Below are 20,441 nucleotides of genomic sequence, written 5' to 3'. Positions count from 1 at the left end.
CATTCCCTTCCATTCCACATTCCATTCCACATTCCATTCCATTCCATTCCACGTTCCATTCAACTTTCCATTCCACGTTCCATTCAACTTTCCAATCCATTCAGTTTCACGTTCCATTCCATATTCCATTCCACATTCCACATTCCCTTCCAGTTCCATTCCATGATCCATTCCACGTTCAATTACACGATCCATTGCACTTTCCATTCCACATTCCATTCCATTCCTTTCCATTCCATACCACATTCCCTTCCACATTACATTCCACATTCTATTCCACGTTCCATTCCACATTCCTTTCCATGTTCTCTTCCATGTTCCATGCCACTTTCCATTCCATTTCATTCAACGTTCCATTCCACGTTACATTTCTTTCCATTCCACTTTCCATTCCATTTTATTCCACTTTCCATTCCACGTTCCATTCCTTTCCATTCCACATTCCTTTCCATTCCATTTCACATTCCATTCCATTCGTTTTGACATTCCATTCCACTCTCCATTCCACATTGAATTCCATGTTCCATTCCACGTCCCATTCCAAGTTCCATTCCTTTCCATTCCACATTCCATTCCATTCTATTCCATATTCCATTTCATTCCATTCCACATTCCATTCCACATTCCATTCCATTCCATTCCACGTTCCATTCAACTTTCCAATCCATTCAATTTCACGTTCTATTCCATATTCCATTCCACATTCCACTTTCCTTTCCAGTTCCATTCCACGATCCATTCCACGTTCAGTTACACGATCCATTGCACTTTCCATTCCGCATTCCATTCCATTCCTTTCCATTCCATACCACATTCCCTTCCACATTACATTCCACATTCTATTTCACGTTCCATTCCACATTCCTTTCCATGTTCTCTTCCACGTTCCATTCCACTTTCCATTCCGTTTCATTCAACGTTCCATTCCACGTTACATTTCTTTCCATTCCACTTTCCATTGCACATCCCATTCCAATTTCTATTGCATATTCCATTCCATATTCCATTCCACGTTCCAATACACATTCCATTCCATTCCTTTCCACATTCCTTCCACATTACATTCTACACTCCCTTTCGTGTTCCATTCCACGTTCCATTCCACGTTCCATTCCACATTCTATTCCATTACAATCCACTTTCCATTCCACCTTCCATTCCACATTCCATTCCACATTCCATTCCACATACCATTGCACATTGCATTCCACATTCCATTCCACATTCCATTTCTTTCCATTTCACTTTGCTTTCCATTCCATTCCACATTCCGTTCCACATTCAATTCCATTCCATTACACATTACATTGGACATTCCATTCCATTCCATTCCGCGTTCCTTTCCTTTGCATTCCAATTTCCATTCTAAAACATTCCATGTTCCATTCCTTAATATTCCCCATTCCATTCCACTCCATTCCACATTCTTTTGCATTTCACATTCCATTTTATTCCATTTCACATTCCACTTCATTCCATTCCATTCCTTTCCACATTCCATTCCATTCCATTCCACATTCCATTCCATTTCATTGCATTCCATTTCATTCCATTCTACATTCCATTCCATTCCACATTCCATTCCACTGTATTGTATTCCATTCCATTCCATGCTATTCCATTCCAAGTTCTTTCCATTACACATTCCATTCCATTCCATTCCACATTCCATTCCATTCACTTATTGCATTCCATTCCATTCCATTCCACATACGATTATATTCAACATTCCATTCCACATTCCATTCAACGTTCCATTCCACGTTCCATTCCATTCCATTAATCTCCAGATTCCATTCCTCATTTCTTTCTATTCCATTACACATTCCATTCCATTAATCTCCATATTCCATTCCTCATTTCAGTCCATTCCATTTCACATTCCATTCCATATTCCATTACACAGTCCATTGCACTCCATTCCATTCCACATTCCATTCCACATTCCATTCCATTCCATTCCTCGTTCCTTTCCACGTTCCATTCCACTTTCCATTCTACATTCCATTCCACATTCCATTCCATTCCACTCCGCAATCCATTTCACATTCCAATCCATTCCATTCCAAATTCCTTTGTATATTCCATTTCATATTCCATTCCATTCAATTGAGTTCCATTCCACATTCCATTCCATTCCAATCCATATTCCATTCCATTCCATTACACATTCCTTTCCATTCCACTTTCAATTCCATTCCAGGTTCGATTCCATTGCACCCTCATTCCGTTCCATTCCATTACACATTCCATTCCATTCCATTACACATTCCATTACACATTCCATTTCATTCCATTCTATTCCACATTCCATTCCATTCCATTCTGCATTCCATTCCATTCCATTCCACATTCCATTCCATTCAATTCCAAATGCCATTCCATTCCATTCTTTCCTCATTCCTTTCCATCCCATTCGGCATTCCATTCCATTGCATTAAATTCCATTACAAATTCCAATCCATTCCATTCCAGATTCTATTCGATATTCCATTCCGCGTTGTAATCCACATTCCTTTCCATGCTCCATTCCTCGTTCCATTCCACGTTCCATTCTGCATTGCATTCCATTCCATTTCACATTCCATAGATTTCTATTCAATTTTATTCCAAATTCGTTTCAATTCCGTTCCGCATTCCACACCAATCCATTCCATTTCATTCCATATTCCATTCCATTCCATTCCATTCCACATTCCATTTCATTTCATTCCACATTCCATTCCGCATTCCATTCCATTCCATTCCACTCCACATTCCATTCCTTTCCATTCCACTTTCCCTTCCACATTCCATTCCACGTTGCATTCCACATTCCATTCCACATTCCATTCCACGTTCCGTTCCACGTTCCATTCCTACCATTCCGCGTTCCATTCCCCAATCCTCTCCACATTCCACTACATTCCATTCCGTCTTCAATATCACATTCCATTCCATGACTTTCCATTCCACATTCTATTCCATTACTTTCCATTCCACATTCCTTTCCATTCCTTTCCATTCAACATTCCTTTCCAGATTCTTTTCTATTCAATTCCATATTCCATTGTATTCCTTTCCACATTCCTTTCTATTCCATTCCACTTTCCATTCCACGTTCCATTCTACGTTATATTCCGCTTTCCTTTCCTCTTTCCATTCCACATTCCATTCCACATTGCATTACACATTCCATTCTTCATTCCATTCCATTCCGCATTCCATTTCTTTCCATTGCACATTCCCTTCCTTTCCATTCCACATTCCTTTGCATTCCATTAAACATTGCATTCCACATTGCATTCCACGTTACTTTCAACATTCCATTCCATTCCATTCCTCGTTCCTTTCCATGTTCCTTTAAATTCCTTTCCACTTTTCTTTCCACATTCCAATATGTAGCTTTCCCCATTACTTCAGTTCCATTCCACGTTCCATTCCACTATCCATTCCACATTCCATTCCATTCCATTCCACATTCCATTCCACCTTCCTGTAAAAATTCCTTTCCACAATCCATTCCACGTTCCATTGCATTCCATTCCACTTTCCATTCCATTCCATTCGACATTCCATTCCACATTTCATTCCACGTTCCATTTCATTCCATTCCACATTCCATTCCACCTTCCAGTAAAAATTCCTTTCCACAATCCATTCCACGTTCCATTGCATTCCATTCCACTTTCCATTCCATTCCATTCGACATTCCATTCCACATTTCATTCCACGTTCCATTTCATTCCATTCCACATTCCATTATATGTTCCATTCCATTACATTCAACGATCCATTCCGCGTTCCATTCCATTTTCCATTCCATTCCATTCCCCATTCCTTTTCATTCCATTCCACATTCCATTCCACTTTCCATTCCACATTCCTTTCCCCGTTCAATTGCATTCAACTCCACGTTACATTCCATTCCACTGCATTCAATGTTCCATTACATTCCATTGAATTCCATGTACCATTCCATTCCATTGCATTCCACATTCCATTGCATTCCATTCTACATTTCATTCTATTCCATTCCACATTCCATTCCGTTCCAAATTCCATTCATTTCCCAATTCCTTTGCATTCCATTCCTCATCCCTTTCCATTCCATTCCACATTCCTTTCCATTCCATTCCACATTCCATTGCATTTCATTCCACATTCCATTCCATTCCATTCCACTTTCCATTCCACATTCCATTCAATAGTCCATTCCATTCCATTCCACTTTGGATTCCATTCCATTCCATTCCACATTCCATTCCTTTCCACTTCACATTCCATTCTATTCCATTCCACATTCCTTTCCATGCCATTCCACATTCCATACCACTTTCCATTCCATTCCATGCCACTTTCCTTTCCATGCCATTCCACACTGTTTTCCACTTTCCATTTCAATACATTCCACATTCCATTCCATTCCATTCATTTCCAGGCTATATTCCATTCCATTGCTTTGCATTCCACATTACATTCCATTTCATTCCACATTCCTTTCCATTCCATTCCATTCCACCTTCCATTAAATTCCATCACACATTACATTCCACGGTCCATTCCTCTTTCAAATGCAAGTTCCATTTCGCTTTCCATTCCACATTCCATTCCATAGAATTCCAAATTCCTTTCCATTCTATTCCACATTCCATTCCATTCCTTTCCAAATTTCATTCCATTCCTTTCCATTCCCTTCCAAGTTACATTCCACTTTCCATTCCATTAAATTCCACTTTCCATTCCATTCCACATTCCATTCAACATTCCATTCCATTCCTGTCCACATTACACATTACATTTCAAGTTCCATTCCACTTTCCATTCCACGGTCCTTTCCACGTCCCATTCCATGTTCCGTTCCATTCCATCCCACATTCCATTCCACTCTCCTTTGCATTCCATTCCAAATTCCATTCCATTCCATTACACTTTCCATTCCACCTCCCAATCTATTCCATTCCACATTCCATTCCATTACATCCCACGTTCCATTCCACATTCCATTCATTTCCATTCTACATTCCATTCCATTCCATTACACATTCCTATCCACATTCCATTACATTCCGTTCCATATTCCCTTACATCACATTCCACATTCCATTCCATCACACTCCATTACATTCCACATTGCATTTCACATTCAATTCTACTCCACTCCATTCCACATTACATTCCGTTCCAATCCATATTCCATGCCATTCTATTGCACATTCCATTCCTTTCCATTAAACATTCCATTACATTCCATTCAATTCCACATGCCATTCCACATTCCAATGCATTCCATTTCAAATTCCATTCTATTGCATTCCATTCCTTTGCAAATTCCATTCCACATCCCTTTTCATTCCATTCCACATTCCATTCCATTCCACATTCCATTCCATTCCACTTTCCATTCCATACCATTCCATTTCATTCCATTCCAATCAAATTTCCGCTCCATTCCATTCCACGTTCCATTCCTATCCATTCCACATTCCATTCCATTCCATTCCACATTCTATTCCTCATTCCACTTCATTCCGTTCTACATTTCATTCCAAATTCCATTCCATTCCATTCCACATTCCATTGCATTCCATTCCACATTCCGTTCCACATTCCATATCATTCCATTCCATTCCAGTCCACATTCCATTCAATTCCATTCCATTCCACATTCCATTCCACATTCCATTCCATTCCTCATTCCATTCCATTGCATTGCACATTCCATTCCGCATTCCATTCCATTCCATTCCACTGTTCATTTCATTCCACTCCTCATTCCATTCCAAATTCCATTTCACTTTCCATTCCATTCCATTCCATTCCTATCCACATTCCATTCCATTCCATTCCAAGTTCAATTCCATTCCACATTCCATTCCACATTCCATGGCATATTCCATTCCATTCCATTCTATTCCACATTCCATTCCATTTCAGTCCATATTTTATTTCATTCCATTCCACATTCCATTCCACTTTCCATTCCACATTCCTTTCCCCATTCAATTGCCTTCAATTCCACGTTACATTCCATTCCATTGCATTCAACGTTCCATTCAATTTCATTCAATTCCACGTACCATTCCATTACATTGCATTCCACATTCCATTCCATTCCATTCCATATTTCATTCTATTCGATTCCACATTCCATTCCATTCCACATTCCATTCCATTCCATTCCAATCCACATTCCATTCCATTCCATTCTAAATTCAATTCCATTCCACATTCCATTCCAATGCATTCCACATTCCATTACACATTCCATTCCACATTCCTTTCTATTCCATTCCACATTCCATTCCACGTTCCATTCCATTCCATTCCACTTTCCATTCCATTCCATTCCACTTTCCATTCCACTTTCCATTCCATTCCATTCCACGTTACATTCCACATTCCATTGTATATTCCATTCCAACTTCCATTCCACATTCCATTTCATGTTACATTCCACGATACATTCCACATTCCCTTCCAATCAAGTTCCATTCCACATTGCATGCCATTCCATTCCACATTCCATTCCACATGGCATTCCATTCTCAATGCATTCCATTGCATTCCACAGTCCATTCCACATTCCATTACATTTCATTCTATTCCATTGCAACGCATACCATATTCCATTCAATTGCATTCCATTCCACATTCCATCCTACTCCATTCCACATTCCATTCCATTCCATTGCATTTTCCATTCCATTCCATTCCATTCCATTGAAAATTACAGAACTTTCCGTGGCATTCCACATTCCCTTCCTTTCCATTACACTTCCCATTCCTTTCCATTCCAAGTTCCATTCCATTCGGTTCCACATTGCATTCCATTGCATTCCACATTCCATTGCATTCCATTCCACATTCCATTCCACATCCCCATTCCACATTCCATTCCAGTATCCATTTCACATTCCATTGCATTCCATTTCACATTCCATTCCACATTCAATTCCCTTCCAATCCACATTCAATTCCCTTCCAATCCACATTCCATTCCACTTTGCTTTGCATTCCATTCCACATTCAATTACACTACATTCCATTCCACATCCCACTCCATTCCATTCCACTTCCAATTCCATTCCATTCCATATTCCATAGCATTGAATTCCACAATGCATTCGATTCCATTCCACCTCTCATTCCACGTTCCATTCCAAATTCCATTTCACGCTGCATTCCATTCCATTCCGTCTTCCATTCCACTTTCTAGTCCACTCCTTTTCACCTTCCTTACCACATTCCATTCCCTTCCATTCCAACTTCAATTCCACATTCCATTCCTTTCCATTCCACATTCCATTCCATTGCTTTCCGCATTCCATTCCATTCCTTTCCACATTCCTTTCAATTACTTTCCATTCCATTCCACATTCCATTCGATTGCATTCCACATTCCATTCCATACAATTCCACATTACATTCCATTCCATTCCACATTCCATTCACATTCCATTCCACATTGCTTTCCATTCCATTCCACATTCCATTCCCTTCCATTACAGATTCCATTCCATTCCATTTCACATTTCATTCCACTTTCCATTCCACTTTCCATTCCATATTCCATTCTGCAATCCATTCCGTTCCATTCCACGTTCCATTCCACATTACATTCCACATTCGATTCCACATTCCCTTCCATTCCATTCCTTTCCTCATTCCAATCCTTTCCATTCCATTCCACTTTCCATTCCACATTCCATTCCATTCCATTCCACATTCCACTACACATTCCATTCCACATTCCATTGCATTCCATTCCACATTTCTTTCCACATTCCATTTCATTCCATTTCACAATCCATTCAACCATCCGTAAAACATTCCATTCCACATTCCGTACCACATTCCATTACATTCCATTCCATTACATTCCATATTACATTCCATTACATTCCACATGCCATTCCATTATATTCCACATTCCATTCCACATTCTATTCCACTTTCCATTCCATTTAATTTTACTTTCCATTCCGGGTTCCATTGGACGTTCCATTCCACTGTCCATTCCACTTTCCTTACCATTCCATTCCATGTTTCATTCCATGTTCCATTCCATTCCATACCACGTTCCATTCCATTCCATTCCACATTCCATTCCAATCCTTTCCACTTTCCATTCCATTCCATTCCACGTTCTCTTTCACTTTGTATTACATGTTCTATTCCAAGTTCCATTACATTCCATTCCACCTTCCATTTCCTTCCATTCCACGTTCCATTCCATTCCTTTCCACGTTCCATTTCATTCCATTCCACGTTCCATTCAACATTCCATTTCACATTCCATTCCATCTTACATTCCAATGCATTCCATTCCATTCCATCCCATTCCATTCCAAATTCCATTCCATACCATTACGCATTCCATTCCATTCTATTAAATTCCACATTCCATTCCATTCCATTCCTTTTCATTCGAAATTCTACACCATTGCTTTCCATTCCACATTGCATTCCTTTTCATTCCATGTTCCATTCCATTCCATTCCACATTGCATTCCTTTCAATTCCATATTCCACTCTATTCCATTGCATATTCCATTCCATTCCCTGCCATTTCATTCCACATTCCATTCCACGTTCTATTCGATTCCATTCCACATTCCATTCCATTCAATTCCACTCCATTCCACATTCCTTTCCACATTCTATTCCCTTACATTCCACATTCCATTCCATTCCATTCAACATTCAAATCCACTTTCCATTCCCCCTTCCATTCCATGATACATTCCATTCCATTTCATTCCACATTGAATATAATTCCATTCCATTCGATTACGGATTCCATTCGATTCCATTCCACATTCTATTCCACATTCCATTCCATTCCATTAAACATTCCATTGTACATTCCATTCCTTTCCATTACACATTCCATTCCACCTTCCATTTCATTCCATCCAGATTCCATTCATTTCCGTTCCACATGTCATTCCACTTTCCATTCCAAGTTCCATTCCACATTCAACTCCACTTTCCATTCCACATTCCATTCCACATTCCCTTTCACATTCCATTCCATTCCATTCCATATTCCGTTCCACATTCCATACCACATTCCTTTGAATTCCATTACACGTTGCATTCAGTTATGTTCCACATTCCTTTCCCCATTCCATTCCACGTTCCATTCCATTCCGTTTTACGTTCCATTCACATTACCATTGGAATTTCCATTCCACTTTCCATTCCAGGTTCCATTCCATTCCATTTCATTCCACGTTCAATTCAAAATTCCATTCCATTCCATTACACGTTCCATGCCACATAGCATTCTATGTTCTATTCCACGTTTATTTGCATTGCATTCCATGTCCAATTCCATTCCATTCCTCTTTCCACTTCATTCCATTCCACGTTCCGTTCCACATTCCATTTCACATTCCATTCCACCTTCCATTCCATTCCATTCCATTCCAAGTTCCATTTCATTCCATTCCACCTTCCATTCCATTCCATTCCTTTCCATTCCACATTCCATTCCATTTCATATTCAATTCCATTCCATTCCACCTTCCATTCCTTTCCATTCCATTCTATTCCATTCCATTGCATTCCACATTCCATAGCATTCCATTCCACTCCAGTTTCCATTCCACATTCCATTCCACATTCCATTCCTTTCCATTCCACATTCCATTCCATTACATTCCACATTCCATTCCATTCCATTACACATTCCATTCCATTCCATTCAACATTCCATTCCACGTTCCATTCCATTCCATTCCACTTTCCATTCCACGTCCATTGCACGTTCCTTTCCACATTCCATTCCACTTTCCAGTCCATTCCATTCCACATTCCATTCCACATTGCCTTGCACATTCCATTCCACGTTCCATTCTACATTCCATTCCACCTTCCATACAATGTTCCGTTCCGTTCCATTCCATGCCATTCATCATTCCATTCCACATTCCATTCCATTCCATTCCTCATTATATTCCACGTTCCATTCTTCATTCCATTCCACGTTTCATTCCACATTCCATTCCATTCCATTCCATTCCATTTTCCATTCCACATGCCATTCGTTTCCAGTCCACCATGCATTCCAATCCATTACACGTACCATTCCATGTTCCATTCCATTCTACATTCCATTCCATTCCATTCCACCTCACTTCCATTCCATTCCACGTTCCATTCAACTTTCCATTCCTTTCCACGTTGCTTTCCACATTCCATTCTACATTCCTTTCAACATTCCATTCCACATTCCATTGCATTCCATTCCATTCCATTCCGATTTCCATTCCATTCTACTACGCATTTCATTCCATTCAATTCCACATTCCATTCCACCTTCCATTCCATTCCCTTCCACATTCCATGCCACATTCCATTCCACATTTCATTCTATCCAATTCCACATTGCATTCCACAATCCATTCCATAAGCCATTCCATTCCATTCTACCTTCCATTCCACATTCCATTCCATCTCATTCCACATTCCATTCCATGTTGCATTCCGTTCCATTCCCCGTTCCATTACATTCCATTCCACGTTCCATTCCACATTCCATTTTACATTCCTTTCCAAGTTCCAGTCCACAATCCATTCCACGTTACATTCCAAGTTACATTCCATGTACCATTCGACTCAAGTTCAATTCCACATTCCTTGCCATTCCATTCCACGTTCCATTCCACATTCCATTCCTCTTTCAATTCCACGTTCCATTGCACATTCAATTCCACTTTGCATTACACATTCCATTCCACTTTCCATTCCATGTTTCATTCCCTGTTCCATTCCATTCCATTCGAAGTTCCATTCCACATTCCATTGCACTTTCCATTCCGCATTCCATTCCATTCCATGCCAAATGCCATACCACATTCCATTCCACATTCCATTCCATTCCATTCCACATTCCTTTCCAATCCATTCCACATTCCATTACATTCCATTGCACATTACATTCCCCTTTCCATTCCATTCCATTCGATATTGCATTCCACATTCCTTTCCTTTCCATTCCACTTTCTATTCCACATTCCAATCCATTCCATTCCGCTTTGCATTCCATTCCGTTCCACATTCCATTCCACATTCCATTCGATGTTCCATTCCATTCCATTCCACGATACATTCACTTTCCATTCCACGTTCCATTCCACGTACCATTCCACAATCCATTCCATTCCATTCCACGTTTCATTACACCTTCTACTCCACGATTAATTCCACTATCCATTAAACCTTCCGTTCCACATTCCATTACATTCCATTTCAGATTGCATTCCATTCCGTTTCACATTTCATTCCACATTCCATTCCACACTCCATTCCATACCATTCCACGTTCCTTACCATGTTCCATTCCGAATTCCATTCCACTTTCCCTTCCACATTCCATTCCACATTCCATTCCACATTAGATTCCATTCCACTCCACAATCCATTCCACATTCCATTCCATTTCATTCGACATTCCATTCCACATTCCATTGCACATTGCATTCCCCATTCCCTTTCTCATTCTATTCCATACCATTCCAAATTCCATTCCACATTCAATTCCATTCAATTCCACATGCCATAACACAATCCATTCCACATTCCATTCCATTCCATTCCACATTCCATACCACAGTCCACTCCAATGCATTTCACGTTCCATTCCATTACATTACACATTCCATTCCACATTCCAGTCCACGGTCCATTCCATTCAATTCCAAGTTCCATTCTTCTTTCCATTAGACTTTCCATTAATTTCTATTCCACGTTCAATTCTACATTCCATTAGAGGTTCCATTCCACGTTCCATTTCACATTCCATTACACATTCCATTCCATTCCATTCCACATTTCATTCCCTTCCAGTTTCCATTCCACGTTATATTCTACATTCCACTCCACGTTCTTTCCACGTTTCATTCCATTCCACATTCCGTTCCACGTTCCTTTCCACGTTCCACTCCACGTTCCTTGCCATTCTTTTCCACGTTATGTTTAAAATTCCATTCCATTCCATTCCACTTTCCCTTCCACATTCCATTCCACATTCCAATCGACTTTGCATCCCTTTACATTCCGCATTACATTCCACATTCCATTACATTCAATTCCACTTTCAATTCCACTCCATTCCATTCAATTCCACATTCCATTTCAAATTCCATTCCAATCCATATCACGTTCCATTCCACATTCCATTCAATTCCATTCCACAATCTATTCCATCTCATTCCACATTCCGTTCCATGTTGCATTCCGTTCCATTCCCTGTTCCATTACATTCCATTCCACATTCCATTGCACATTACATTACATTCCATTGTACATTCAATTCAATTCCATTTTACATTCCATTCCACTCCATTTCACATTGCATTCCATTCCACTCCACATTGCATTCCATTGCATTCCTTTCCATTCAATTCCACATTCCTTTCCATTCCCTTCCAGATTCAATTCCATTCCATTCCACATTCCATTCCATTCCATTCCATTCCATATTCCGTTCAATTCCATTCCACATTCCATTCCATTCCATACCATTCCATTACGCATTCCATTCAAAATTTCATTCCATTCCATTCCATGAAACATTCCATTATATTCCATTCCGCAGTAAATTCCATTCCATTCCCCATTGCATTCCATTCCATTCCAGTTCACATTCCATTCCATTCCATTCCACATTCAATTCAATTCCATTCCACATTCCATTCCATTCCATTCCACATTACATTCCATTCTATTCCAGATTCAATTCCATTCCATTCCACATTCCATTCCATTCCATTCCATTCCATTTTCCTTTCAATTGCATTCCATTCCATACCAGTCCATTACACATGCCATTCAGCATTCAAATTCCATTTCATGCCACATTCCATTATAATACATTCCGCAGTAAATTCCATTCCATTCCACTTTGCATTTCATTCCATTCCATTTCACATTCCATTCCATTCCATTCCACATTCAATTCATTTCCATTCCACATTCCATTACATTCAATTCCACATTACATTACATTCCATTTCACATTCCATTACACACCACTTTCCATTCAGTTCCACATTCTTGTCCTTTCCTTTCCATTCAAATCCAAATTCCATTCCACATTTCATTATTCTCCATTCCACTTTTGATTTCATTCCATTCCACATTCAATTCCATTCCATTCCTTTCCATATTCCATTCCATTCCATTCCACTTTCCATTCCGTTCCATTCCACATTCCATTCCATTCCATTCCACATTGCATTCCATTCCTTTCCGCATTAAATGACATTCCACTTTCCTTTCCATTCCATTCCATTCCACTTTCCATTCCATTCCACATTTCTTTTCATTCCATTCCACTTTCCATTTCACTTTCCATTCCATTCCATTCCACATTCCATTCCAAGCCATTCCCCCTTTCATTGCATTCCATTCCTCTTTCCATTCCATTTCATTCCATTCCATTCCACATTCCATTCCACATTCCATTCCATTCCATTCCACATTCCATTTCACATTATATTCCACATTCCCTTCCACTTTCCATTGAATTCTATTCCACATTCCATTCCACATCCCATTCCATTCCATTCCACTTTCCATTCCACATTCCATTCTACCTTCCATTCCACTCCATTTTATTCCATATTCCATTACATTACATTCAACATTCCATTCCATTATATTCCACATTCCATTCCATTGCGTTCCAGTTTAGAATCCACGTTCAATTCCACTTTCCATTCCATTCAAATCCACCTTCCTTTCCACAATCCATTGCATTCCATTCCACTTTCGTTTTCACATTCCATTCCATATTACATTCCTTTCCATTCCGAATCCCATTTCACATTCCATTCCATTCGATTCCACATCCCATTACATTTCCTTCCACACTCCATTCCACATTCCATTCCTTTCCATTCCACATTCCATTTCAGATTCCTTTCCACGTTCCATTTGACATTCCATTCCATTCCGTTTCACATTGCATTCCACATTCCTTCCATTCCTTTCCACATTCCATTCCACATTGCCTGCCACATTCCATTCCATTGCATTCTACATTCCATTCCAGAATCCATTCCACAGTCCATTCCATTCCATCCCACAGTCCATTCCATTTTCCATTCCATTCTATTCCGAGTTGCATTCCACATTCCATTCCGAGTTCCATACCATATTCCATTCCACATTCCATTCCATTCCATTCCATATTCCATACCATTCCTAACCATTGCATTCCACAATCCATTCAGTTCTTTTCCACTTTTGATTCCATTGCACATTCCATTCTGTTCCATTGCACATTCCATTCCACACTCCATTCCCCATTCCATTCCAAATAGCATTCCGTTCCATTCCAGATACCATTCCACACTCCATTCCAAATTCCATTCTGTTCTATTCCACATTCCATTGCATTCCATTCCAGATTCCTTTCCACATTCCATTTCATTCCATTCCACATTCCATTCCATTCAATTCCACATTCTATTCCACATTCCATTCCACATTCCATTGCATTCGTTTCCACATTCCATTCCTTTCCATTCCACATTCCATTCCATTCCATTCCGTGTTCCATTGCACGTTCCATTCCATTACATTCCAGGTTCCATTCCGCATTTCATTCCAATTCCAATTCCACATTCCATTCCTTTCCATTCCATCTTCAATTCCACATTCCATTACACATTCCATTGCTTTCCATTACACTTTCAATTTCACATTCCAATACACATTCCATTCCACATTCCATTCCAAATTCCATTCCACGTTCCATTCCACATTCCATTCCATTCCATTCCACATTGCATTCCACATTGCATTCCATTCCAGTCTATATCCCATTCCACATTCCATTCCATTCCTATCAATACTCCATTCCCTTTTATTACAACTTCCATTCCACATTTCATTCCACATCCATTTCCATTCCATTCCACATTCCATTCTACATTCCATTCCATTCCACATTCCATTCCACATTCCATTCCGCAGTCCGTTACACATTCCATTCCACATTCAATTCCACGTTCCATTCTCATTCCACTGCGTTTCATTGCACATTCTATTCCACAATCCGATGCATTCCAATTCACATGCCATTCCACATTCCTTTCCATTCCATTCCATTCCATTCCACATTCCGTTCCACATTCCATTCCACGTTCCATTCCAATGTCCGTTAAATTCCATTCCACATTCCATTTCTTTCCATTCCACATTCCCTTCCATTCCATTAAATTCCAAATTCCATTCCATTCCATTCCAATCCACATTCCATTCCATTCCATTCCAAGTTCAATTCCATTCCACATTCCGTTCCATTCCATTCCACATTTCATTCCACATTCCATTGCACATTCACTTCCATTCTCTTCTATGCCACAATCCATTCCATTCCATTCCACATTCCATTCCCAGTTAAATTCCATTCAATTGCACATTCCGTTTCATTACATTCCACATTCCATTCCCCGTTCAATTCTATTCAATTGCACATTGCATTTCATTCCTTTCCATTCAATTCCACGTTCCAAGTCATTTCCACTCCACATTCCATTCACTTCTATTCCACATTCCTTTCCATTCAATTCCACATTCCATTCCATTCCATTCCCATTCCATTCCACATTCCATTCCATTCCATTCCCATTCCATTCCACATTCCATTCCATTCCATTCCACTTTCAATTTCATTCCATTCCAATTCATTCAACATTCCATTCCACATTGCAAACCATTCCATTCCATTTCATTGATTCCACATTCCGTTCTATTCCATTCCACATTCCAATCCATATTCCACTCCTTTCCATTCCTTTGCACATTCCATTCCACATTCCATTCCATTCCATTTCACATTCAATTCCATTCGATTCCATTCCACATTCCATTCCACATTGCATTTCTTTCCATTTCACATTCGTTTCCATTCCATTCCACATTCCATTCCACCTTCAATTCCATTCCATTCCACATTCCATTGGACATTCCTTTCTATTCCATTCCACATTACTTTCCATTGCATTTCTCGTTCCATTATAATCCATTCCACATCCCTTTCCACTTTCCATTCCACGTTCCATTCCACTTTCCATTTCACATGCCATTTCACATGCCATTCCATTCCATTCCAATTTCCATTCCACATTCCATTCAGTTCCATTCCACATTCCATTCCATTCCTTTACACATTGCAGTCCACACTCCATTCCACATTCCAGTCCAGATTAGTTTCCATTCCATTCCACTTTCCATTCCATTCCATCCCATTCCGTTCCACATTCCATTCCAGATTCCGTTCCTTTCCACTTCATTCCATATTCCATTTCATTCAATTCCACATTCCATTCCATTCCATTCCACATTCCATTCCATTTCTTTCCATTCACCATTCTATTCCATTCCACTTTCCACTCCATTCCATTCCAAATTCCGTTCAGTTCCATTCCATTCCATTCCACATTCCATTCCATTCCATTCAGTTAAACATTCCATTCCACTTCATTCCATTCAAAATTCTTTTCCATTCCGCAATCCTTTCCTTTTCATTCCATTCCACATTCTATTCCATTCCACATTTCACTGCATTCCATTCCACATTCCATTCAATTCCATGCCATTCCATTCCGCATTCCATTCCACAGTCTATTCCATTCCACATTCTATTCCTTTCTACATTCCTTTCAATTCCATTCCATACCATTCTCAATTCCATTCCATTCCTTTCCATTCCACATTCAATTCCGTTCCACATTCCATTCCACTCCATTTCACATTCCATTCCATTCCATTCTGTTGCATTCCATTCCATTCCATTCCAAATTCCATTCCATTTCTTTCCATTCCGTTTCCCTCCTTTCCACATTCTATTCCTTTCCATATTCCATTCCATTCCTTTTCACATTCCATTCCCCTGCATTGTATTCCATTACAATCCACATCCCATTCCATTTCATTCCATTGCACATTCTACTCCTTTCATTCCACATTCCATTCCATTCATTTATTGCATTCTATTCCATTCAATTCCCCATACCATTCCATTCCACATTCCTTTCCACATTCCATTCCACGTTGAATTTCACCTTCCATTCCATTCCATTCCACATACCATTCCAATCCATTACACATTCCATTCCCCTTTCCATGACATTCCATTCCACATTCCATTCCCTTCTATTCCACATTCCATTCCATTCTATTCCTCATTCCATTCCACAGTTGATTCCATTCCATTCACCATTCGTTTCCACATTCCATCCCATTCCATTCCATTCCACAATCCATTCCACATTCCTTTGCACATTCTATTCCACATTCTGTTCCCTTAAATTCCACATTCCATTCCACATTGCATTCCATTCAATTTCACATTCCATTCCTTCAATTCCACATTCCATTCCACATTCCATTCCATTCCATTCCATTCCACATTCCATTCCACATTCCATTCCACATTCCATTCCACATTCCATTAAATTCCATTCCACATTCCAATCCGTTCAATTCCACCTTCCATTCCATTCCTTTCCACGTTCCATTCAACATTCCATTACACATTCCCTTCCACGTACCATTCAACATTTCATTCCTCATTGCATTTCACATTCCCTTCCATGTTCTATTCCACATTCCATTCCACGTTCCTTTCCACATTCCATTCCACGTTCCATTGCATGTTCTATTCTATACCATTACAAGTTCCATTCCACATTCCATTCCATTGCTTTCCACGTTCCATTCCACATTTCATTCCACATTACATTCCACATTCCATTCCGTTCCATTATATTTTTCATTCCACATTCCATTCCACAATAAATTCCATTCCATTACATTCTATTCCACATTCCATTGAACATTCCATTCCACATTCCATTCCACAATTCGATAGATTCCATTCCACCGTGCATTCCACATTCCTTTCCAATCCACTCCACATTCCACTGCACATTCCACTCCATTCCATTCCACTTTCCATTCCACTTTGTATTCCCCGTTCCATTCCACTTTCCTTTCCACTTACCATTCTTTTCCATTCCACGTTGTATTCTACATTACATTCCATTCCATTCCTGTTTCCTTTCGACATTCCATTCCACATTCCATTAACCATTACTTCCGTTGCATTCCACATTCCATTGCAGATTCCATTCCACTTTCCATTCCGCATTCTTTTCCATTCCATTCCACATTCCATTAATGATTCCATTCAACATTCCATTCCACATTCCTTTCCACATTCCATTCCATTCCATTTCACATTCCGTTCCACTTTTGACTCCATTATATACTGCATTCCATTCCACATTCCAGTCCACATTCCATTCCGTTCCATTTTACATTCCATTACACGTTCCATTCCATTCCATTTGATGTTAATTTCCACGTACCATTCCTGATTATGTTCCACATTCCAATGCACATTCCATTTCACATTCCATTCCTTTCCATACCACATTCCATTCCAATCCATTCCACTTTCCATTCCACTTTCAATTCTACATTCCATTCCACTTTCCACTCCATTCCATCCCACATTCCATTCCACGTTCAATTCCATTCCATTCCACATTCCATTCCACCTTCCCTTCCCTTACATTCCACGTTCCCTTCCACGTTCCATTCCACATTCAATTCCATTCCATTCCATATTCCATTCCATTCTATTAAATTCCACAATCCATTCATCATTCCATTCCATATTCCATTTCACATTCCATTCCACATTCCATTCCATTCCATTCCATGTTTTATTACATTACACGTTCTCTTACACCATGCATTCCGCGTTGCAGTACACGATCCGTTCCATTTCATTCCATTCCACTTTCCATTCCACATTCCTTTCCACATTCCCTTTCACATTCAATTCTCTTTCCATTTCACTTTCCATTCCATTCCACTGTATTCCATTCCACATTCCATTCCATTCCAATCCACATTCCATTGTATTCCATTCTACGTTCAGTTCGGTTCCACTTTCCATTCCATTTCGTTCCACGTTCCATTGCATTCCATCCAATTTTAAATTCCATTCCCTTCCACATTCCATTACACATTCCACTGCATTCCATTCTGTTCCACATTCCATTCCTTTCCAAACCACATTCAATTCCATTCCATTCCACATTCCATTCCTTTCCATTCCACATTCCATTCCAAATTCCATTCCACATTCCATTCCACGTTACATTCTATTCCATTCCACATTCCATTCCACGTTCCATTCTATTCCATTCCACATTCCATTCCATGTTCCATTCTATTCCATTCCACATTCCATTCCATTCCATTCCACATTCCATTGCATTTCATTCCACATTCCATTTAATTCATTTTCACATTCCATTCCATTACATGGCATTCCTCTTTCCATTCAATTCCACTCCACATTCCCTTCGAATCCATTGCATTCTATTATACATTCCATTCCATTTCATTCTGTTCCACATTCCATTCCATTCCATTCCGCATACCATTGAATTTCATTCCACATTCCATTGCATTCTATTTCACATTCCATTCCATTATATTGCATTCCACATTCCATTCAATTCCACTCCGCATTCCATTTGAATCCATTCCATTCTATTCCACATTCCATTCCATTTGTTTCTATTCCACATTCCATTACATTCCATTCCACATTCCATTCAATTACATTTCACATTCCTTTCCACGTTGCATTCCACATTCTATTCCACGTTCCTTTCCTCATTCCATTGAACATTCCATTCCATTCCATCCCACATTCCATTACACTTTCCATTCCATTCCATCCATCTTCCATTACTTTCCATTCCAATCAATTCCACCTTTCATTCCAGTTCCCATTCCACGTTCCATTCCACGTTCCTCTCTACGTTTCATTCCACATTCCATTCCTTTCCATTCCACACTCCTTACCATTCCATTCCATTCCATTCCACAATCTATTCCATTCCATTCCACATTTCTTTCCACATTCCATTCCACATTCCATTACTTTCCATTCCACTTTTCGTTCCACACTCCTTTCCACTTTCCATTCCACATTCCATTCTGTCCCATTCCACTTTCCATTCCACAGTGCATTCCACATTCCATTCCACTTCCTTTTCCATTCCACTCCACATTCCATTCCACTCTACATTCCACCCTCCATTTCCCATGCCATTCAGTTACATTCACATTCCATTGCACACTCCATTCCGTTCCATCGCACTTTCCATTTCAAACTCCATTCCGCATTCCATTCCATACTCCATTCCACATTGCATTCCACATTCCATTCCACATTCCATTCCACCTTCCATTCCTCATTCCATTCCAATCCTTTCCACATTCCATTCCACATTCCATTCCTTTCCATTCCACATTCCATTTAACACTCCATTCCACATTTCCTTTCCATTCCACATTCCATTTAACACTCCATTCCACATTCCATTCCAGATTCCATTCCGATACAGTCTACATTC

Source organism: Pongo pygmaeus, chromosome 17, assembly GCF_028885625.2.
Source record: "Pongo pygmaeus isolate AG05252 chromosome 17, NHGRI_mPonPyg2-v2.0_pri, whole genome shotgun sequence".
NCBI lineage: Eukaryota > Metazoa > Chordata > Mammalia > Primates > Hominidae > Pongo > Pongo pygmaeus.
This window is presented reverse-complemented; position numbering follows the sequence as displayed.